Genomic DNA, 24,480 nt, shown 5'->3' with positions numbered 1-24,480 from the left:
AAGTAAACATAATCGTATAAGTCAAGCTTTCACTGTGCCTCCAGCTACTTTGCTCATTTCTAATGAAAGCTTATTGGCCACTTTTTTGTCCTATACACAAATGGTCATTTTCTTGCCTTTTTCATTATCCAATGCAAATTTATACTGTTTGTATCCCTTTGATGTACCAACAATTGAAGTGGTATAGATCTGGGTAATGGCGCCGACTACTTATCTATAGAAAGATATTTATATTTATGTAATTGAAAAATGTTTAAGTAAATATATTTATTTTTCTTTTCTAATTTAAAATAAACTTACGCAGTACGGTTAAGGTCGACCAAATAATCAAAAGAATTATTGTTGGTTAAGTCAATTTTATTGTAAACTGAAAACACGAAAATAATAACATTATAACTAAATAATCGAACGATAATAAATACATTAATGGCTTAGTCTATTTAGTGAATACCGTATGTTATTTATATATTTATGCAAAAAGACGTGATCAAATACAAGTATCAAATACCCAACATTAACCTCTAAATATCTGCGTCTTCTATATAATAAATGTTGATAAATTGAAGCGGCCAGAAAGTGACTACTTTTCGGCCGCTGCGCAAAACGAGCAGAGCTATTTTCGGGGTTGTGTATACGAAAAATAGCATACAGGCCTATGCCGCGAAAAAGAAAGCCCCAGAGCACGTGTTTATCGGCCTCGGCTTCGCCTCGGCCACTAATTACACGTACTCTGGGACTTTTCTGTTTTTCGCGGCCTAGGGCAGTAATATACTATTTTTTTAATTAAGATAAAGAAGTGTGAAATAAAAATATTCAATACTAAATCATTTTTTTCACTGAAATGCAAAAAAGAAGGTACCAAAGAAAAGTGGGGGTTCTAAAGTTATACAATCAACAAGAAAATTTACTCGCTATAAAATTTTATTAATGCATTTTATTCAAACATCGAATGTAAAACTTTCAGTATCTCTTCTACGTACGGTTATGTAATATTTTAAAAACCTCGTAGGCAAAAAAGAGAGTCAGACAGTAAAAATTGCTTTGTAGACATTTCGTCAGTTTAGAAACGACACATAAAGATATGTATATATAGACGCATGATGGGCCACAGCAGCAGCAGCAACACCGTTGAGTGCACTACTCGCAACCAGAAGCATATAATAATGCTTTTGAGCAGGCCATTAAATAACGACACGAGGGTTTTGCAAACGAGAACAAAGAGCCACCAACGGTGGAGAGGGGAAAGAGAGAGAGAGAAACAACAATAGATGCAGCGGATGCAAGAGACACGTGGGTGGCGTAAACGCGCGCGCGCGAGAGTGCGGCTATATATAGAGAGAGAGAAAGAGAGAGAGAGAGAGAGAGAGAGAGAGAGGAGAGAAAAGAGCGAGGTGTTGCGTTCGCGGATAAGCATCGATGCATTAGCGAAGATGACTTCATCGGCCGTAAGAGCTGCGAGCGGTATAAACATTACTCCTCGCTGCCGCCGCCTCCTCCTCCTTCTTCAGCTCGTTGTCTTGGAGTACGCGGGTCTCTTCTCTGCCGCGAAGATTGCATCTTGAAGCAAAACGAAATAATGGAAGTGTGTTGCCGCGCGCCGAGCACAATGATCCGATGGAAGTTGCGTGATAATGACTTCAAGCCTAGGACCATTACCATTGCCACATATAGCAATCTGGCACTTTGTAATGGCTTATAATAATAACAAAGATTGTAAGAAAAAAAAACGCCGTACGTACATGGATGAAGAGGTTATAAGAGATTAAATATGATTATATCTACTTTTACGTTCCGAAAAACCAATTCTGAAGAAAATCGCAAATAGAATAATGTGAATAAATAAGGGTGAATAAATAATTGCGTTTATTGAGAACAATGGAGTGTGTATTTTATCTTAGTCTCGTATTTACAATGAATGGCGATTCGATGAAAATAATTATAGCATTTGTTCGATCTTTTTTTACGATTAACATGAATTAAGTATACAATAAAAAACGTCGATAATAGTTACAGCTACCCAACATTCTTTAAACACGGGCTTCCATCTTTATCGATAGATTAGATGCTCCCTGAGCCCAAAAAAAGTTTAGGTTCACTCCTTGCCCGATGCGGGATACGACGTGTGGATGGGAAAATTTTAGAGGAAACAAATATTCCCAAACAAAATGGGAATTTTGGATTCACCAGTCATGATTGATACGCAGAGCGTAACAAGCTGCATTACATTGGCCAAAGTCAAGGAAGCTTCTTTGCAATGACCAGCACCATACCAAACTAAAATCTTAAAATAAATGGAATGTTCGTTGTGGCTTTCTTTACAAACATAAAGATGTGGAAAAGTTGAAATTGACAAACTATTTTTATGTAGTTTAAAAAAAAGTCGAAAATCCAAGAATACGCGTTTAAAATTTTTTCCTTCTCCTTCGATTTTGATAGATCTTCTGAAAGTAATTGAACAATTAATATCTCATATCTATATTGAGGTTCAAGAAATGTTTAAAAGTTACCTGAATTTACGAGTTAAGTGTATCGTCTTAACTGTTTTATATTCGATTCAACTGTGAAGTGGTGCATACATCTTTCTGGTAGATTCCTATTCAAATTACCATTCTCTCCGTAGGTATTGTTAAACCTACGGTTCCTCCCATTTCGTTCCGGAATATTTGTTTCCTAGAAAGTTTGCCTATCCATACATCGTATCTCGCATCGGGCAAGAAGTAGGTCCAAGTCCTTTTCGGAATCGGCGAGTACTCGACCCATTGATGAAAATGAAAGCAGCCAGTGTTGTAAAAGTGAGGGGTGGCCGTTATTTATTGTACTAACTCTGCTCCATTATCGTTTTGTTATTACCTGTTTTAACAATTGTTTCTTTTACTAAACGAGTGTTTTAATAATTTTATTTAGGGGAAAATGATAAACATTATTCTGATGTGAACACTAACAACTTTTTTCTCGAAAACTATTGAGATTAGAGAAAAAGTTTATAGAACAGAAATGTCTAAGAATTGATCACACAATATCCAAACAATTTTCAGTATTTTTCATGATAATTTAGAAAATTGGTTTCTTCGAGTTTCCAAAATCATCTCGATCGATCAATTCTATAAAAAATTTTTGTTTTATAAACTTTTTTACTAAAATCAATTGTTTTCGAAAAAAAATTAGATCAGTTTATAAAAAAAAATAGTTTTGCAACTATTCTATTAAAATTAGTTCATGAACATTAGTTCAAAACATTAGTTCAAAACTTTAGTTCATGAATTAGTCCTAAGGTTGATAATATCAAAAAAATCGAAGTCGGTGCATTTGGCAAAGACAAAAAGTTTTAATTTTTTTTTAAATCTGAATTTTAAAGAACTTACGCTATAATTCGCCATTCTGGAGTCTTCAAACTCTCTTGAGACGTTCAAATTTTGTTTTAACGATGCTTCATGATCCAGCACTATGAAACTGATAGAAGACAGCGCCGATTACACGTTTTTATAACAAATTTCATTATTTACTTACTTACGCTATGACTTCTATGATATTTTAATATTGATAGCGTCAGGTTTGATAAGAAAATTTGATAAAACTTAATGATCAATACTTTTTAGAAAAATGACGCAAGATTCAACGCTATTATCTCACATCGGTATTACGGGATAATTAAAAATAGAAGAAAAAATTCCAAATTATTCAACGAAATTGTTTCGTGTTCTTATTGCTGCGTAAATGCAAAAAATGCAATATAAATTTTTACTAAAAATTGAACAAATGCAATTTGCTATATAAACGTCAGCTGGCTTGGTTTACTTTTCAAGTGTTATAATGCACTCGTGTACACCAAACTTACAAATAAGTTTAAGAGCTACAATCAATTTTCGAATTTCGCGTTTCGAATTTTCAAATTTTTAGTTCAAATAAAGGGACTGCTTAGTATTTTGGCAAAGATTATTCAATAGTCCAATTACTAGTACTATCTACTGTTTCTCTCTCACTTTCTCTGCCGTGTAATACATCATTGTCTTGGAACTCGCTTATTTCGCACAACACGACAATCAAGCGTTTATCGTATAGCTTACTTATGCGCTAGCTCGAGCATAATCGGCAATCTTTATCACGGGCTTTGATTGCACAGCTGCGGGCTAATATACGCCCATGCGCCATAAGAGAGTTCGAAGAGACTCGTGCCTGCTATCCGCGTTTATTTAATTTGCATACGCGCGGACGTTGTAACAACATAATTTCGAGTCAATTTTCTTAATTGATTATGGTATTGTTCATCGAGTATAATAATTTTCGATAATGATTGGCTGTGCACGGCCACGCAGGCATATAACTTTTAGCTTTGTGTATATACAGTTAAATCGAGCTCAAACGAGAATCGATGCAAAAAATCAATATAATAAAGCTGCCTTCTTTATCCGCTGGTAAGGATAGTAATCGTTGCGGGCTTCTGAAATTTGACGCTGTCTCTCCTGCGTGCATCGGCGCTGAATTCGACTAATGCTGCTTAGAAAGTGCTACCATCTGCGGTGCAGTTGAAAACTACGTGCTTAATTGCAGTCTCGAATCACTCATCAAATTATCCCATTACAATTTAACGACATTTTCATTTTTTGAAAAAAATTGTTTGGAAAATTTTGAATACTAGTTGCGTCAAAATTTTTTTTACTTTATTCAGGCAAGTGACGAGCATATACCTAATCTAATCTCAACCTAATTTACGCCTAATTTAATCTTGATAGCATGGAAATTTCCAATCCTTCTACAGTGGCTTTTAAAAGTAGCAACGATGAATTTTTTCATCAAAAAACTAGTTAAAGAAAAGTTGTTCAATTTTTATGAAGTCATTCTTCAATTCTTTCGATGAAATGTTCTAATGTTCCATAAATAATCATAAAATAAGTCCAAACCTGAAAAATAGCAGAGTTTACGCAAACGACGCGGTAATAAATGATCACAGATCTCTCGTGCTTGACAGTTTGCAAGCGCACCAAAAGTTCAACGATCATTTCGTTTATGAATGGCGGCGAGGGAGCGCGCTTTATAATTGTCAGTTGCAGCGTGCACGCACGAGTATATTTGTACAGTTTTTCAGAGTCATTGAATTTCGCAATGGCTGGTTTTTTCCTCTGTGTCTCAATTCTGCATGGAAGCATCGGGCTGTGGTGTCTAATTCTGCAGCTCGACTTTTTTGGCTTCTCTTCTCACAGAGCGCGATGCACTGCACTCTCAGAGTGCACAAAAAGCTCACGGTTTTGTCGAAAGTGTCTGTCTACGTCGTCGTCGTCGTCGTCGCTATTGTACTTTGCCATTAGTGCTGCTGCTGCTACTACTACACGTGCACTTACAGATTCGCCAAGTGTACGCGTATACGTACAGGTATTGTAAATTGCCGCTAGAAAGAGCGAGAAAGTGAGAAGAAACGTGTTGCGTTTTACGCGCGCGCGCCTTTCTTCTGCGTTAACCCTTACAATATACATGCGCCTCCGTAAGTCTTTCAGCGCACATAAAGTCGCTGTGCGCCGCTATATATGTGTTTTGTGTCGTGCGTACACATCGATTACATTGTACCACGTATACTATAAACGGCATGCATGCACTTTATATGTGCCGGTGTATATATGTGTGTGTGTGTGTTTGTGTGAATGCTTCATGTGTCTAACAACTCGACTCGGCATGAGAGGAAGAGAGAGAAAAGTCTTACCGCTCGTCGTCGTCGTCGTCGCCGTCGCTTAAAAGCAAATTTACGACAAATTTGCATGCGATTTTAGCGATGCCGCACGCTGAGCTTATATCGGGACAGCTTGGCGTATATATTATATAGCTGCGTTTCGTCTTTTAGCTGCAGCAGCGGCAGCGGCCGATAATTTACGCGGCTTTTGTCAGGCAGCACCTCGCTCGTATATGCATACACGTACGGTACGTACACTACAAATTAACGTTTTGCCGCGCGGTCGTCGTCGTTGTTGTTGCGCCTCGAGGATTGTTGTATTCGAGCGCGCCCGGGACACTTTTGAGTCGCGGCGCGGCGCATTGCCCTGAGTTATAGCGCATCACCTGTCCAGCGGCTACATTACTGCTATTATATAAACGTTTTTTTCTTTTTTGCTTCACCCAAAACTGCGCATACCTGCATAATTTTTCCTTGATCTCTCTACAAAAATATTTTCGCTCGTATCTTCTCGAGATAATCGAGATTTCAATTGCAATTTTACAATTGACAATTGACTCATTTTCGCGTGGAATAAACAGCCTAAGTATATAAGGGGCAGCATCGCTCGAGATCTCGAGACAGCTCGCAACTCTTTGGCAGCAGCAGCAGCAGCAGCAGTTCCCCAAGCGCGATAAATAATTCAGCCGGACTGGACGGGCAATTTGGCAGGAGCGTAACGTATGTATAAACACGTATAAAGCAAAATGAAGTAGAATCAACACACAACGAGCGCGTAATTCTCGGTAATATATTTATTTATATATATATATATATATTGGAAGCATCGCGCGTTCACATAGAACTGCACACACACTGCATTACACGTAGCCCGGAGGAGGCTAAAGTATATACCTCTGATACTCGAGGATACGAGGTAGCTCGCCAGCTCCGAGTCGCTTATCAGCTGGCATCGTGTGTAGTGTACATATATATACGGGAGGATTCGTGCATGTGTGTGCGGGACTGAACTACGTGCAGCAGCGGCAGATACGGTACGCTCGTATCTCTCTCTCTCTCTCGCTCGCTCGCGTCGTCCCCCGGAGGGATAAATTTCGCGAGATTAGGATCGACGAGGTATACGTACGACGACGGCGGCGGCGGCCAAGTATATAGGTAGTCGGTAGTAGTTGCCCCTTTTCCGTGTATCTGACCGCTGTATTCCCAGAGGATCATTATAATCATTACCGTCGCTGCTGCTACCATCCGACGAGCTGGAGAGCTGCACTTTTATACCCACCTATACCTCTCGCTCGTGTACCTATACGTATAGATATATATATGCGTGCCGTAAGCTCCAGACCGTCTTCTTTTTCGCGTGTGTCTGCGTTATATAAAAGCGAGGCCTGGAAGCCGGCTACCGCGCGCACTGCAATTCTCTTCGCATTTATTCTATACATATATATTCTGTATATACCTCCGTCCTCTCCCCCGGGTCTTATCATATTCGCCGCTGCTTAATACGAATTATTCCGTTCCCGATGTTACCCTCGATGTATTTACGATTTGAGATGCTTCGCGGATGATCATCGATATGCTCTTATATATATAACTTCGCTCTCTAACCACTCCAAAGTGCGATCGTGCACTTAACGAGCATCCGATGCTCGCTTCGTCTTTTATTTTCCTATCTCTTTTTTCTCTCTTTCTTTCCAACGTTTTTATTAAAGAACGTTGTTCGCTTCGCGTAAGAGCCACTGGTACGATACTGCAGCGATATCTCAGATTTTATTTTGATGTGAAACTTCGTACGGAACGTTTGAAGAAAAACGAGTAGAAATATCGACTCTTCAGAGCCTAATGAGATTGATTTAAAAAATGAGTTATAAATACGTAAGAAAATGTAGGGATTTAGTTGGTAATGTAACAAGATTTACTATAAATAAATATATCGTATTTGATGACGAGCTTTTTGCTTTCATCAACAGATGGAGTATTGTGAACTCGCAAGTGACAAAATTATTCTCGTAGAGCATATAATCATTTGTCTCCGCGTTCATTGCATCTTATAGTATAAAGCACATTACGGCCCATCGATGCCATTAATCGCCTGTGAATCTACTTATATGCCTCATGCACCTTTGATTAATAGGATATATTTTAATGCGCACATTGACTCTCTCGATACTTTTTCGTGGATGTATACAAGGTACTTGCGTATGTATACATAAGTTAACGAGATATAACCCTCGAATGCACTTATGAGAGCGGTTCGCCTCATTTTTTATGCAATCGAAATCGTAAAACACGTTTAAACTAGAGAGAAAGCTCTGGTACATAGCAGCTCTCGTTTATAATATGCAGCACTGTATATTATTATATTACATACGGGCCGAGGCATCTCTCGTTCGTCGTCAGCGCGTCACAGGCGCGTTAATACGCTCCAAGGGTTATATAATGTAATGACGTGGCGAACGATTGTCATATAGTCCATTGTTGCCATTGTGTTGCAAATCAGCGCAGCAATAGGTGCACATTGCCAATAATGACGACTCTTCTCTCCAGGTCGGTGTTTACTCTCTCTCTCTCTCTCTTGCGCTCGCGCCACACACACCCCTTCACAGCCTTTTTTTTTCGTATGATAATTTTTTTCTCCCGACCTTTTCTCAAGGGGGGGCCCCGCGTGAATCGTCGTCGTCGTCGTCGTCTACCCTCCACGCGCGCAGGTAAGGAGCTCATGCTGCTGCTGCTGCTGCTTCCGATTCTCCTCACCGCGAAGTGTGTCTTGGGTTACCTTCGACTGTATGTATATTTACACACAAGCGCAAGTAGAGTCTTCGAATAAGCGCATCGGGACCACGGGACTGATTAGTATACACGATTTTTTTTGCTGCACCGTTGTTGGCTCGCCATCTCTTTTCTATGCGCACGATATTTTTCGTATGCCATTTTCTTTACTCGCCTTTCACCCTTCGTAGTGTAGCTAATGGTCCCTTAACCAAGCGCGCCGTTCTTTTTTTTTAACTTTCGTACGTCCCTCCATATGCTCTCACAAAATTTTTTTTTCAACCATGAATTTGCATACCCAGGGAAATTCTTGCCAGGATACGTGACGATGTGCAGAGAGTAAGGGCCCTCCCTCGGCGTGCGAACAACTCGAGTTGTAACGTCGATGCGTCGTGTGGGCAAAGATGCCATGGGAAATAACGGATTCGCATTTTCATATTATCATAGACAATTTGAGATACTTTTTTCTCTCTCCCTTCTCGTCAATTTCTATATCTCGTTCGCACAAATACAGTTTGTTTTGTTTGCTATAAAACTTCCATCGCAGCAGCTATCTATCTCACGAGGTTGTTGCAGCTGATTTTTATACATGAAGAGTGCTCGAAACGTGACCGGTGCATGTCGCGAATAATGAGCACTGCCGTCGCGTCGACTAGATCTCACAATTGTGCCGATATAAAATGTATTTTTTGCACTTTATACGAGTAGTAGTAAAAAAGCAATAAAAGTTCATTTTTACTCGAGGACTCAATTTGAGTTGCTACATCACAAATAAAATACAAGTTTCATTTCGCAGCTGTAATTCCCATCAGGAAGTCCCGAACTCAACTTTGAAATCTATTTCAATTTGCCATTCGAACTTTTCGAAAAATAATTAATATCATACGAATGACTAGCGAGATGCGCTCGCACATGTACGTGAAAATCAATTTGTCAAAAGTCAAAAACTGAATGATGCTCCACCCAAAGCTTATCTATCGAACAAAAATAATTGAGAGAATTATTAAATGATGATGATGACGGCATATGGCAAGCGCGCCACCGTGTGTTCGAGGCAAGGGTTCGGCAAAATTTTGGCCCTGCGTAAATTTTATCTTTTTTATCCTTCGTGTATATTAGGAGATTGAAGATTGGCTTAAACACGACTCAACACCTTCGATAATACTTCCATTTGTATGGAGTAGCAGTGACGCAGAGAAAACGTATACTCCTTTCGTGGATTATGATTAGTATTTTATGTTACAAATTGTTTTAGATCGAAGGTATAGAACTACTCTTACAAAGAGAGATACACAACGATGAAAGCTCGAGATCACTATCTGAAAAAGTCGCGTTACTTGTGCGATTTTTACGCACGTACGTCGCTAGACAACTTCTTGCCGCTCGAGTTTTCTTTCGGACGTTCGAGCGAGCGCTACATCATATATGTGATTCTCATGGTGTACGCAGACTATCGCGATCACGATCGTTAAAGGACAACCGGTTCCTCGGTGTGTATGTATGTGCGTATGCGTGTGCATGTGTCGTGTGGCGAGCCCGGTTGCATCTCACAGAGATGCTGCAGTTTTGCCCTCGAACCGAGCGAGGCACATCTCTCTCTCTTTCTCTCTACGATTAAATATTGTATTTCCTTAAACCTCGCAGACGGTAAAGTACGTCACGCGTTTCTAATTGGAGTTAATCCCATCTTTATATCGAGTAGTCAAAGTATCCGGGCGCGCGAATCCATTTGTGCAAGCGATATAATGCCGGAGCTTGTAAACGCGTCTCGCGCGCGGAGTCGACCGAGGTCGAGGTCGAGGTCGAGCCGAGAGAGAGAGAGAGAGAGAGAGAGAGAGAGAGAGAGAGAGAGAGAGAGAGAGCGAGGAGATATCCGAGAGCCGGCGGGAGAGAATTCGGCATCTCTCTTTCTTGGCTCTTGGCTCTTGACTCGACTCGACTCGACCAGCAAACCGGTCTGGCAAGCCGAGTTTTTGCCGAGTTCTTTAACTCTTTCTCTCGGCTGCGGCGATGGTACACAGTCAGCACCGCACAGAAGAGCATAATCACCTGCACCCCGTACGTGTCGGTGTATATTGCACTATTCTTTATTATAATAATATAGGCATGCATATGAACGAGTCGAATTCAAGCGGCGAGCTCAACTTGCCTAAAAGGTCTTTGCAAAAAATGCCCACGAATTCACCTGCTATACAAACCCGAGAGTTTAATTTAAATTTCTTAAGTCACCACACGAGTACTCGTGAACGATCAGCGACGAGCCGAACACAATTTACGTATGATATACGTAGATATATTTTAGATCGATATAAAATGGAAGTACCTCGCGAATAGCTCATGTCAAAAACGCAAATCGAGCAAAATAAGCGAGTAATCATTTATGACCGGTCGATCGTTAATCACAGTAGCCGCGAGTATAACATATATAATAAAAACCAGCGTCGAGTTTTTCAGTGTGTATACGTGCACGAGGCTAATTAGCAGTTCATCTATTGCATGTATGTGTGTGTGTGTGTGTGCAGGGGGACACATATACAAATAATCAAGACTGATTGCTTCCATGCAGCATGGCCCAGTAGTAGTGCAGCACGACGAGCCATGCTAATTTTCTGCGCCAGAGCCGCATTGGCTATTGCCGCATGGTAGTGATTTTCTTTCAGCGGATCGTCATTATATACAGAGGAGGATTACCGATATATATGCGAGTGCCGCAGCATCAGCAAGAATCATTTGCGTCGGGACAGCGCGTCAGGAAAGCGCCAAGATGGGGCGATATATATCATTATCATAGCTCCGCTGAAAAGGAGTATAGCGATAAAGATCGAAACTCGGGAACGATTAACGTGTCTCTGGTATGTAGTCATTCCGATTTAAAAAAAAATTCTTCGATATCGTGGAGAAGTTCGTCGTATTACGGGACAATCTGTCGAGTAGAATTAAAGCTGCACTTGTACACTTAGACGAATTATCTTTTTATTCCAAAACATCAACAAATTAAGACGAATTAAATTTGTTGCATCATAATATAATACTGCAACTTTGAGACTAAAATAAACGCAGATACATGCACGCACATTCATAAAGTGAAATGAACGCACACACAGAGACAAGAGAAGAGCGAATGAGCGCGAGAAAGAGAAGAGCATACTTCTACCACTACTACTACTACTTCTACTACGAGAGAGACCCTTTGGCCATGGGGCGGCGGTTCGAGAGCGGGGCGTTCTGTCTCTGTTTAGCTCTCGGCAATGAAGGGGAGGCTGCTGCTGCTGCTGCTGCTTCTGCTGCTGCTGCTGCTCTCTCTCTCACTCTCTCGCGCTGGGAAGGGTGGAGAAGCAAATTAATACCGGGCGGGTAAGCGGGCCCGCTAACGAACGAAGCGACGCGCGCCTCGCAGCCAAGTCTACTAGTGCCGACCGTCGTGTGCACGCGTATATTTCTGCGTCCACTCATTTCGATCTCTCGGTCTCGTCTCTCTTTGCCGTATCTTTCCTTGATTTTAGAAATAATAATTAAAAAAATTTTTTTTAATTAGATCGTTAATTAGTACATAATTGTCTAGGGAAAAAAGCTCGAGGTCTGCTAGTCGTTTTGACGGCAGATCGAACGGAGCTCAGTGTGCGTCGAGTTCAGTCGTTGTTTTCTCTGTACAATACATAGATATAGATATACATCCGTGCACATTCGCATGGTGCATCGAGGCTCGTCGATGGGGGAGATGTGTTCCGCCATCTTAGCTCGCCCAGACGCTGCAGCAGCCTTACCGTCATACTTGCTGTATAAGATTCGTGAAGCTCAGCCTCTTCGTTCTTGAAGCTTTTGCGATGATATTTGGTGTTTTCTCTTTCTAAATTGTGTGTTGCGTTGATGTGGTCAGTGCGACAGACACGTGTGTATATTCCGCAAAAATCCGAGTGTGAAGTTAGATTAACATGGTTCTACGTATCCGTACGAGCTAACTTTGTTATCATTTTTTACCGATCCGAGACCGCATATTTTTTTCTGTGATACAATTGAAGTGTTCTGATATTGCATGCAGTTTACGTTTGTAATCAAATCTAGACTCGCGCGCGAGTTCAAGCGTAAAAATGGAAAAAAACGCGAACGTCAAAACGGAGCTTTGTTCTGTCGCGAGGGTCGTCGCGTGTCGCGTAAGGGCCAGAGGGAACAGGGATAGAGATCATTGAGTGCCTTTTCTCGCTCGCGGAAAGTATACATGTTTTGGGGACAAAAAAAAGCAAAGAAGAAAGAAAAGAAGAAGTACAGAGCTTTTGTGTGCGTGCGTGCGTGTGTATGCTGTGTGTGCTACGCGACTGCTGCAACTCGAGCGCGCGGCTCGCAGGGGGATCGCGTGTAACAGCAGCAGCAGCGGCATACACAATGTAAAAAGCAGCAGACTGCGGGGGCGAGCGCGCGCAAGACTTTTTATATTATAGGCGCGTACACACTGTCTGAAAAGCCGCGCGCTGCGCTAGGAAAAGCGTTTCTTCGTTGCGTTGCCTGCTGCTGTGCGTCGCGTACTACCACTCGAGAGCGCAGTAAGCCGTGCGCAGGATCGATAATAGGGAGTGTCGCGTCGCGTACCTACTACTACTACTCCACCACCGGCGCTCGACGACGACGACGACGACGTCGAGAGAAGGAGCCTTTTCGCGTGCGCACACCGCGCCAACAAAGCTCCTGCGCGCGTCGCGCCGGTTATCGAACGGGTTGAGCCTAGCCCCTGCACACGCGCACATACACACTTACGCGTGCAGCAGCAGCAGCTCGTATATAAGCGTATATTATACTTGCGCGAGCGAGCCTTGGCGACGACTTTTATTATGCGTGGAATAAGAAAGCTTTGTTTTTTCGGTGCGGACGAGCAGGAGCTTTTTGTGCCGACGGCTCGTGGATAAATTGATTGATATTATAGATTCAGAAATTAGGATGAATGAGAGCGTGTATACACTGTTAAAAAAAAAACTAATTAAATCAATATTAATATGAAATTGGAGGGAGTCTTTTCAAGTACTCGATTAGATTTATTGATATTTCGTATTGGACTCTTTATGTCGAGTTTTAGTACCACGACTCTGCTAAGATAAAGGCTTAGCAGAGTGCGTCAAGCCGGCATTCCTCGTGCGTTTTAGCATTTTTCGCGTTTCTTTAATTTAAGTTACGCGCGCGCGCGTTGCCACGGAAATAACTATGTCGCGTTGTTTTTTTTTGTTCTCGCTCGACGGTCGATCGAGATTTTCAGCCAGTCTGGTTTGTACGCTCGAGCAAATAAAGTAAATAAAACTTTGATTTCAAAAGTGCAGGCTGTTTATTTCCTTATTTGATAATAATTATCGTCTAATTTATTTTTATCCTTCCTCCAGTGCTCGTTTATTCCGAGTGCACTGAACCATTTATAACTTTTTTCAAAACCGTGTTTGATTTATACAATAATTTTGACTTTGCCACTTGCAGATTTACTGATTTTAAGGTACTCGCCATCTAGCGGTTGAGACTGTCTTTAATGATAGTAAAATCTGCATCAATTTTTAGCACAATCAGCGCAAAAAGTAAATCAGTATTAATGTTTTATCAAAATTTTAAAATTAGAGTATAAATTAAAATAATTTTGATCTATTTTTCACTAAAAATAATCGACATGATTCAATTTTTTCATATTATTTATGCAGTTTGCCTAAAAATGAATCAGTGATCTATTAATTTGATGTAAAAGTACCTGAAATAAAATTTAGTATCGGTTACTTTTCATTTTAACTTCTGATTTTGCATTAAATCTGCATTAAATTTAAGATTTTTATAAACATGGTAGTTTTTCATGCGACTTTGTTGCTCAAATTAATGTTAATTTCTTTTATATTAATACTCTAAAATTAATCTACGATATCGTAGTAGGAAATTTTATCGACTTTACGTAAAAAAAGATTAATACACATACAAAACGTACATACAAAAATGTACATGCTATAATAACGAAAGACAGATTTTAGCGCTAGAAAAATTAATGCGCGGTAAAAACGAGAGGCGTGCATAACCATACACAAACGTCGATTGCTCTACTCCGCACGTAAGAATTTTAATCTATGTAGCACAGAGGCTCGTATGTATACAGCTCGAGTTCAATTAACATTTTTCACGATATAAAAGCTGCCCTGTAGTAGCCGCATGCTTGGCTCGATGATCTATTCTCATTATATTATATTTATACAGCGAACCGCGCGGCGCAATAGAAAATTCAGAGCTCTCTCTCTCTCTCTCGTAATTAATGTATCGCCATTACAATAATCAGAGCCATTAATTCATCGAGTTAGTGCAGGTAAAGTACACCAACACCCATACATACAGACGCACAAGCACAGACACACACAATTTTGCTTACATTATACTGCACTCGGAGCCGCACACACGGCTGAGAAATAAATCCGTTGGTGGTACTCTAAATTGCATCGATTCTATGTATATAATATATTATATTATACAGCTCGCCACCACCGTGATGCGTGTCGTAAATTCTCGCTTGTGCAGTCTGCAGCCTGGATATACCTACCTATACACATTGGCGCAACAGCGACGAGGACGACGAGCGGTAACGTCCACACCGGCACACATAACGAGTATAATCCTGACGGGCGCCTCGTTACTCGTATACTACGTGCGTTACTTTTCGCCTCGCCTCTCCCATGCGTGTATTACTTAAAAAAAAAACAAACTATATAGCGCATATAATACGTGCGAGATAGCAGAATATATATGTGGAATAAGTCGAGTTGCTGGTCTCTCATGGAACTTTGTGTGTAAAATTGACGTGGCGCATAAAGTGTCAATCAGCGAGTGATATATTCAGTATACGTACCGATCGAGAGCACGTAATGACGAAAGATTTATTGTATATTTACGACTGTTCGCTGCCTGTTTCTTGTCAATTGATATCGAGCTTATTTTACGCTCGAACAAGTCTATTCGCCGGGATTTTAATGAAAAATTATTATTAGAATTACACCATTATTTGTTACTCTGATAAAAACTTAGTAAAGAGATTTCATCGCAGAATTTCCCTCTTTTTGTACAGAAAATTGACAGTACTATCAACTCATTATTTTTCATATGATTTAACCACTCGAATTCGAGGGTTTTAATAATACGCCCAACGTTACTGTACATACACACAATCCCGATCCTCGGTTACGTTCTTAACATACACATCGCTACGCGCGCAGGGAGAAAAGCGGATTGAAATGAGGGTCGACGTTTCGATTTTACGTGTGCGCGACGCGCGTATAAACGTTGTTGTTCGCTTTATAAATATAATTCGCGTGCGCTGCGCGCGGAGAGAGCGACATGCATAGCATTAGGTTTATACGCGTACGTCGTCGGTTGTAGTGGTGGTGGTGGTGGTACAAGGGGGCGGATAATCCTCGTAGGCGGATTATTCGCGATTTTCCTCCGCGCTACACACGCAGCATAACCCTGGGTATCCAGGAATACGCGTGTGAGCGCTGCGAGACGAGGCAAACAAGTTAGAAAAAATAAAATAAAATACGAGAGAGAGAGAGGGAGAGAGGGGAAAATTTTCAAAGAAATATATAATGCGCGGGGGAAGGCGAATGCGATTAATTATTTTTTTTCTTCCTTGTGATGCGATTTTCACGAAACTATGTGCGGATTATAAAAGCTCCTCGACGAAAAAATTGCTTATTTTAAAAACTAAAAATGATATGTACAGAGCCATTTTTCTCGATCGATATTATACCTCCTCCCTGTACTTGCGGTTTCAAATTAACATGCTCCGAGTCGTTTCAATCAATCACAGCTTCGAATGAAAAAAATTAGATCGAAAGTTTGAAACACGGTACCCACACACACACACACACGACGCAGTTAGTCTTGGTCAATATTATAGCAGTCCCCGCGCCGCCTTCTTACATTATGTTTGCAAATTACGTGCTTGTATCGCGCCGAGCATTAAATTGATCGATGCCGCTGCAACGGCAGCAGCCAGCCACGAGCTCGGTTGCATCGGCTATAATATAAACGCGCACGTATCGCTATAAATTGTATTTATATACGTAATGTGTGTAACGTGGTCGAGCACTCGATATTGGTCCTTCGAGCCCTATGTGGAAGTAAAGCACATCAGATGAGAGACAATAATAATGGCTCCGATCGGCCTAACTTATAATATTGCCCCGTCGAGTATGAGAGAAAGAGAGATAAAGTGAGACGAGAAAGAGGGAGATAATATAATATGTGTGTTTCCGGGGAGAATGAAACGTTTGATGAAGAGTTCAGATGTAGGGATTAATAAATAGTACAATTTATTACAGTATAATTATGTGACATCAATCAGTATCGAAGAAGATTAAAGTTTTCTCGCAAGTTTTTACTTGCTTTTTCGATAAAACACAAACAATAAATACGCTGGCATCACTTGTGAAAAAATCACAAAATTCCTTCAGCTACATGCTTCCTGCCGGATCCTACAGGTCATTTTTACAAGGGATCATCGATCGTTAATCTTCGATCGCAAAGACACTCGCAACATTAGCAACGATCGGCAGGCGTACCTAACGGAAATCGATAATGAAAAAGCAAGAAAAACAAAAAAAAACCTCAAACAACTTTATCGTACGCGCGCGAGAAGCGTATAATCTTGTCGGTGCGCGGCAATTAACGTGTGTACCACCTTCGTCTCGCTTTACGCGAAACCGTGGTGTATAACACGATGGGCTCATCTCGTGGCGGATGGCCGTCTGCGTAATGTACCTTAGCGCGTGCATACGGTACTTATGTGCGGTGCGCTGCTGCTGCAGTGCACGGGGGCTCGAGCGAGTAATATAAACGTTAAGGTTATTAGTTGCTCGGTTTTAAAGTATAGCCCTGTTTTTTTCTCTCCACCGGACACTGTATATAGCGAACAACAGCGTCACAACTCACGAGTCCGATGGCAGCAAGCACACAAGGCTCGACACGGCAAATGTGCCCGCGTGCGCGTCCGTGTCTGCATGCGCAATGAAGCCGACCGTATACATACATATTTTTTCGACGTCGGGAGGAAGAGAGCGAGAGAGAAGAAGGGAGTAAAATAAATGAGTCCTAAGCATCAGAGCGCGCACGGCAGATAATCATTATATATATGCGCGGCCAGACCCTGCGGAGCCTCTCTCCCTCTCGCTCGCCCAGCGGCGACAAAGCCCGGCCCGATATGCTACGCGATGAGCTGCTGCTGCACCTTGGCTTTTTGGCCTCATCGATCATTCCTCCCGAAGCTGCTGGCACGTAGTTATATACCTATCCTATCCTATATACCTACCTATACGTAGCACGACTCGCGCACGCAGGTTAACTCCCGAAGACTCGAGGGAGATCGATGGCTCGCTTTCTCGCGCGCTATCATTTTGGCCAGCTTCGCGGGAATTGGCCCCGCGCACATATATAAACTTTCGTGCGTTGCGGCCGAGAGAGCTCATTATAAACGCCACCATATATAACGCGCCGAAAAAACACCGCCGCTAATGTTTTTTTGCCACGCACTGTATATTATTGTCCGTACATTCGTAAGTATTATATTTATGAATATTATCTGCTGTGTGTAGCGAGCATTGATCTGCCAGCGAATCGCTCGCTCATAATAAGCGATGTCTGCGTTAATTTGCAATAGCTGATAAAACGCGTATACGATACTGCCTCTCCAAGACGTCACTCGAAAGCTACTACTTCTCTAACGATGCATCGAGGCTCGTGTGCTGTACGGTGTTTTTCGATGGGGTAACTCACACACCGACTCCCCGTAATTCACGATAAAAGATTCGTAAAAAAAAAAAACGAAAGAAAGAAAGAATGGTTTGCAGCCTATATGTAGGCACACGTGTGCGTGCGTGCGCGTCGACGATAATTTAATAGACGTTACACCGAGGGCTGCTGCTGCTGCTGCTCAAAAAGGCTTTTCCGCTTAATAACTCATCGACTAATTTCATTTAATGTCGTACGCGAAATATACGAATAAATTCAGCAAGTGGGTTATTACGTCAGAAAAGTGCCCTGTCACTTCTCGTCGACCTGTACAGTACGCAGACGTATACTACTACTATCTACTACTACTTCAAATATGAATATGCAATATTATATACGAGGCTTACTCTCCCACACATACACATACACTCATATGCGCCTGCGATATGACTCGCAAGAAATAGAGTTTTATATTGCAGGTACGAGTGTGTGTCTGGCAACGCGAGGAACGCCGAATCGCCTGCAACTCTCTTATGTGTGGCTGGCTGCAGTGAACTACACAATGTTTTATACCACATATAGTGGACACTCGGAGCCTTTCTTCCTCTTCATATCTTTCTCTCTCTCTCACTACATGCTATACATATACGTCGGATAAATAAAAGAGTCGGGTGGAATAATATAGAGAAAGGAACAAGTCGTGCTGCTGCTGCTGCCGCAAATACACAAGGGGGGCCTTCGCCGGGGCCCTGACATCTCGATCGACTTGGACATTAACGAGGCGCGTCGTTGGCGCTAGCTGCTGCTATATATGTATAATACATAAGGACCCACACTCGTGTGTATTTGCGCGCTGCATCTTTCTCTCTCTTATTCGACTGCGTATATATATGCATGCATGCACATGCATGTATACTGCAACAAGATCAAGCGCCCAATAACAGGTGCGGCCGTGACTTGGCTTTATTCGCCCAGTGCAGCCTCGCAAATGTGTATAACTGCTTTTTTTTTCTTTTCTTTCCTTCTACCTCTTATTCTTTGCGCGGAGAGGCCCTTCTCATCCTGCCCCCTCATCCTTTAGCACGAGCTTATATACAACGCACACACACACATCGCGAGATCTCGAGAGAAGAACAGCGCGCGGCAATAATATTGTAACGTTTCTTGGCGCCGTCGGCCTATTTGTCGTTTTTTTTAATCCTTCTTATATTTCTCATTCGACCCGTCTTCCTTTTAATAATTTAAATTGTAATTCTCGCAACGTTGTATCGCGTGTAATATGTTCATGTATTGCGCAATGCATTCCAGAGATGATAGCATTTTTTCGAGATTCAATTTTTATTCTTCCCAAAACCGTTGATTAAAGTTAGTTTATTACTGAAATTTTGACATCAAGCATTATAGCAGCAGATCGATCGTCACTATGCGTAGAAAGAGTTCGAGCTTGTAGAATCAATCGATAGATGGAGCATTGCAAACTCACAAGTGATTGACGAACTCTAATTAGCCTATATATAAGAAGAAATGTTCAATTTTCTCAGTCGTGTATTTTTGGTTTATTTGGAATAATGCAGCGACCAAATTTGTCAAGTTTTCGCGCGTTTTTCTCTTTCTCGTACCTCACAACAATGAGGCGGCAATAAACTCGAGCCTTTTCTCGCGTGCTTCGCACGACGCAGCTGTACATTCGCCGTACACGGCACAAGAGACGAGACTGCTTCAACGACCGGGCGATAATGAAAGGACTATAACGCGCAAATAGTAGTGGCACTGCAAATAGTTTCCATTATATCAACAGGTCACACAGCAGGCAGCCAGCCAGCCGGCTACTGTCTTACACTGGGCCGCGCAGTGATTCAAGAAAGCCCCGGGTATACACCGCAGCGTCATTCGTTGACTATTACCTCTCGTCTCTCGCACTCTCTCTCTTCGCTAGTCTCTCCTCTTCTATTTTAGTTGCTTTCAAAGCTAGGATTTTTTTATTCTGGAAAATACCATATTTGCTATATTCAGTACTGCCTATATAATAAATAAATTTAAAGTTTAGCGGGCAGAAACATCGCGTATTTGCTGCAGCTCTACCTGTCGCATGTGCGTAAATGTCAATTGTCAGACGATGCGCGATGTGGTATGGTACTCCTCGACTCGAACTGAAAATGCCTGTTTTTCTTTTTCTTCTTCATTGTCTTGGTTTTTTTTCTTTCTTTCGTGATTCTCGTCGACAATGAGAAACCTTATATCATCGGTGTACAAGAAATAGCTTTGCTGCTGCTGCTACTGTACGCGGAACCTGCTTAACTGCTAACCTATTAGCAATATACCGATATTCCGCGGTGTGCAGTTCGTTGTGCTGCCCCGCACGCGTATGTGTACATTATTATAATATATGTTCACGGCGGTGGCACATTTGTTTTGCTTCTGTTTGGATTTATTTCTTACGGTTTACTGGGCAGGTTTGTTCAACTGTGCCGACGAGTAATTTTCATTCTTTGCGAACGAAAGTACGAAAGTATTTCAGCATTAGTAATTAATCTTATTACGACTGTTCCAGAGTAGTAAAAGAGGGACCCAGTGATTAGTCGCTTATTGAAAATGATTGTAAAACGATTGACGAGGCGAGGGGAAAAATTCAGTAAGAGTTGATAGTTATAGGCTAACTGCGTATCGTACGTCGACGAAATCGAAATAAAATTTGAATGCATAGGATATGAGAAATCCAGTGCGTATTTATCATCATTCGGTGCCTTACATTTTGCAAGTTTTGTTTCGCAACTAGCTTTCGCCTCCTATGGGAACTCAATCGAAATAGTCATCGATAGACGAAAATATGATGTACACAAGTTCCGTAGCGCCACTCACGGCGACCCTTTCGAAATGCTTCAAATACCTGCTAATTAGCTCGATCATCACTCATAGATTTTGGCGGGGAAAACAATAACACAAGCAGATGATTAAGTAAATCAATCCTAAATCTTACTCACGCTCTCACAAAGTGTTTCGCTTACGAATATTATTTTATGGGAAGATATAATCTAATAAAGTTGACAATAATCATTAGATTCGTTGAACATCTAGGTAATCTTTCTATCGTGAGCCTGATTTCTTTCATAAAGCCTCGCTGGTATTCAAATTCAATTAAGGGTTTAAAAAGTTTACCGAGCAAATTTTTTTTCTTATCTTCGAACTACCTCGAAGTAAAAATAGCTGCAAGTCTTCACCAAGTACCAAAGTCTTTCACAAATAAAAATTAAACGCAGCAATAATTCGCATGCATACATTGAAGCGCGCTACAACACGCAGGTGGCTTTCAAGCTCAAGGTTTCAGGCGCCCGTCGAGACGAAATAAACGACATCGAAAGCCACGCGGAGAGGGTTGGACACTCATTCATTCCTCAATGAAAAGAAGCAGCAAACGGCTCGCAAGGAATATATGCTTCAACGGAGCAGCAGCAGCAGCAGCAGCAGCTCGTGTATAATTTGTGTGTCGGCATATATTTGCGCGCGCGCACACACGGACGCGCGCAAATCGTAATAATGCTGCACTGTCGGTGCACGAGTAGTGCTCCAGCCACGCCTTTCCACTAGTGGTAAGACGTTGCTCTCGTGTGTGCACGTAAAGAAAGAAGAAAAATTGGTATAAATTCATCGGCGAGTAACTCGTACACTATACTGCAATACGTTATAGGCAAAAGCATCTATAGAAGAAGTTGGAGGCACATAAATAGACTTTTTCCGAGCGCGAGTTGCATAAACGAGCTTTTTTTCTGTCGTTGCCGTGGTCGTTGTTATCTGTGGCAAGCTTAACGCAGACATACGGAACACGACTCGAGGTGCGTTCGAAGCTCTCAGCATCCCACGCGTACTTATATGTGCCCACCGGCCGTGATACATAAATACAGCGGCTAATGTTCACTTTGCCCGCGCTTAAACCCGATAATGGCTTCTTTACCTGGAAGCTTCGACGCGCGATGATGCGTACTTACGTAGATATACCTCAAGGCAGTGAGAACCTATACGTACACAGGGTGTGTGCCAATAATGCTGTACGCGTACACAACTTACGTAAATATGCGCGTCTCTTCTTATGCATACACACACGCAGCAACCAAGTGATTACTCTCGAGTGTAATAAAGTTCGTTTTTATTGAACCCTCTCGAGCATGGGCTTGAGCTCGTGCCACGAGCTGCGTATGGCTGCTCCATCCTGTAACTCTCTCTCTCTCTCTCTCTCGAGGGCATGCGAGAGAAAGAGAGAGAGACTCGCGGATTGAAAATGCGATGATTTACAGTGGCGGCCAGCCAGCCACGCGACAAGTTTATATCCCTGAATTATAATGTCCGCCGGAAATCCTAAGGCTAATGTCAGACTTTGAGAAAAACGTATGATGCATACAATGTAAAATTGTTCCTGACTTACGATACAACGTAATATGCATGTGCGTTCCCGAGCGTACGCGGCGATCGCCGGTCTCCCTGCAGGGGGAGAAAGATCGAATCAATTTGCTTCGATATGTAAATATACGAAGACAACTCTGCAAACTTAATTTTCAATATAACTGTGAATATTAATTCTAGAGAAAATTTTCGAGGCACATTGTTAGCGTTGCCTTAAGGGCTTATATACACCTCCAAATCACATTTTTTTATGTATCAAAATAATATGAGTAAAAATAATATCTGGTAGAATGAGAAAAATTTCCAGTTTTCCTAATCTTTTTTTCAATTAGAAATTGCACTGTCCCAAGTTGACTTAGGTTACTTAGGCAATTTGAAATTCCAAAAACGTATAATAAAAAAAAACTTTTATTTATTTTTTATACAGAATGTGAAACATCCTTCTTTTGTTGAGTACTTTGAATTGACACTAGGCGGCGTTCAAGGCTAAATATTTTAAATCCTGCAAGCGATTAAGCAAAGTTCAGGCCTTATAAGAACGGGCCAGACAGATGTAGACAGGAACAGTTTAAATTGTGTTTAGTAATACGGATCCTTACCTTATGATGCTTATATTTCCCTTCAGTAGAATAATAAATGTTTTGCCAATACTAAAGATTTCTCCGAACGGGAAAATTTTATAGGTCTTGCGACCAAGTTTTGATTCGACCAAATATTTTATTTGGCCACTTCAACTAATGCAATCATAATTGCTTTCAACGTTGATAAGTACCCAGGAATACGCAACTCGTTGCCCTAGTACAGTAGAAAGATATTTCTGTAAATTCAGTGGTAAATACATCCTCAAGTTCTATTTTAATAACATGGACTTGTGCCGTCATTCGACTCCGATTTTATAGAAATGTCTATTTCCGCAAGGGTGATGTGCTTACGTCGCGTTGGCCTTAATTCAAGTCATCTTCTCGTTCCAAGTAGAACAATTAGAATATAATTTCTATTTAATTTTCGGCCTGTTTTTATACATCCAATTTACTCGACTCAATCAATTCATTTTCTTCTTCTTACTCGTCTGGTTGAGGTCGCCACGTATATATATATATGCACGTAAACACGCACCACGAGGGGCTCTCAGACGCAGGTAATTGAATATTAGCGCATGGGTCTCGTACTCTGCTTGCCTGCGTACATGTGTGCGTGTGTATGTATGTTTGTGTGTACCACCGCACGCAAAATCTGCACGCGCGAATGAGTCGCTGATGCCATGGCCGCAGAGCTCTGCTACATATATACACGTGCGATGCATTCTCACTGCGGAAAATTTATCGGTTTGCGCAGTGCGTTTTCGCAGCGCACAAATACGGCATACGCATTACACGTGCGCGAGCTGAAATAAATAGTAGTGCCCGGCCGCGGCTCGTCTCGTGGCTGCACTTACACTCAAATGTGGATACGTACACGCTGCTCTGCACCTGCACACGCGTATAAAGAGCGCGATATCGCTTTAATCAAGAGCCCCCGAGATGCGCCCCGTGCTTTGGTCTCTCTCGAGTGCGCGCGCGTTGCGGACGCGCTGATTGTTCGGAGCTGCGCTGCGCGGGCGTGACTGCACTGCAGTTGTAAATTTTACATAACCAGCGAGTTTGTGCTATCTGGAGCTGCAGTTTGTACACGTTTACATTCGTACGAGCTTGTTCAAAGATGTCATAATGAGCCCGTACATCTTTATTGAAATTTGTCGATAAAAATGGAACGAAGCAAAAAAATGATCATTCAAAATCGTATAAAATACGATTTTCCTATTACAATTATATTTCAAATATTAAACATCTTTTAAACGACCTGAAATGGACAATTTCATTTTTTTAAAAGTTTTGGATTAGATTTGAATCACTATATACGAAATAGCACTTTCAACGTCTACCACCAGATGGCGA

General features: G+C 41.6%; 1 protein-coding gene and 1 long non-coding RNA gene across 2 annotated transcripts in view; one reads left to right on the top strand and one right to left on the bottom strand.

The window, feature by feature from the left end:
- Positions 1-24,480, top strand: part of LOC106651933 (UPF0489 protein C5orf22 homolog) — a 459,026-nt gene that overhangs the window by 7,606 nt on the left and 426,940 nt on the right. The window lies entirely within an intron of this gene.
- On the bottom strand, positions 1,877-3,443 carry LOC106651936. The gene is made up of 3 exons (XR_001339361.2): positions 3,363-3,443; positions 2,508-2,850; positions 1,877-2,441 (listed from the first exon to the last, which is right to left on the bottom strand). It is a non-coding gene; the product is annotated as an uncharacterized LOC106651936 (long non-coding RNA).

Source organism: Trichogramma pretiosum, unplaced genomic scaffold, assembly GCF_000599845.2.
Source record: "Trichogramma pretiosum strain Unisexual culture from Peru unplaced genomic scaffold, Tpre_2.0 scaffold11, whole genome shotgun sequence".
Lineage (NCBI taxonomy): Eukaryota > Metazoa > Arthropoda > Insecta > Hymenoptera > Trichogrammatidae > Trichogramma > Trichogramma pretiosum.
Note: the sequence above shows the minus strand (reverse complement) of the source record. Positions and strands in the feature narration are given on the sequence as shown.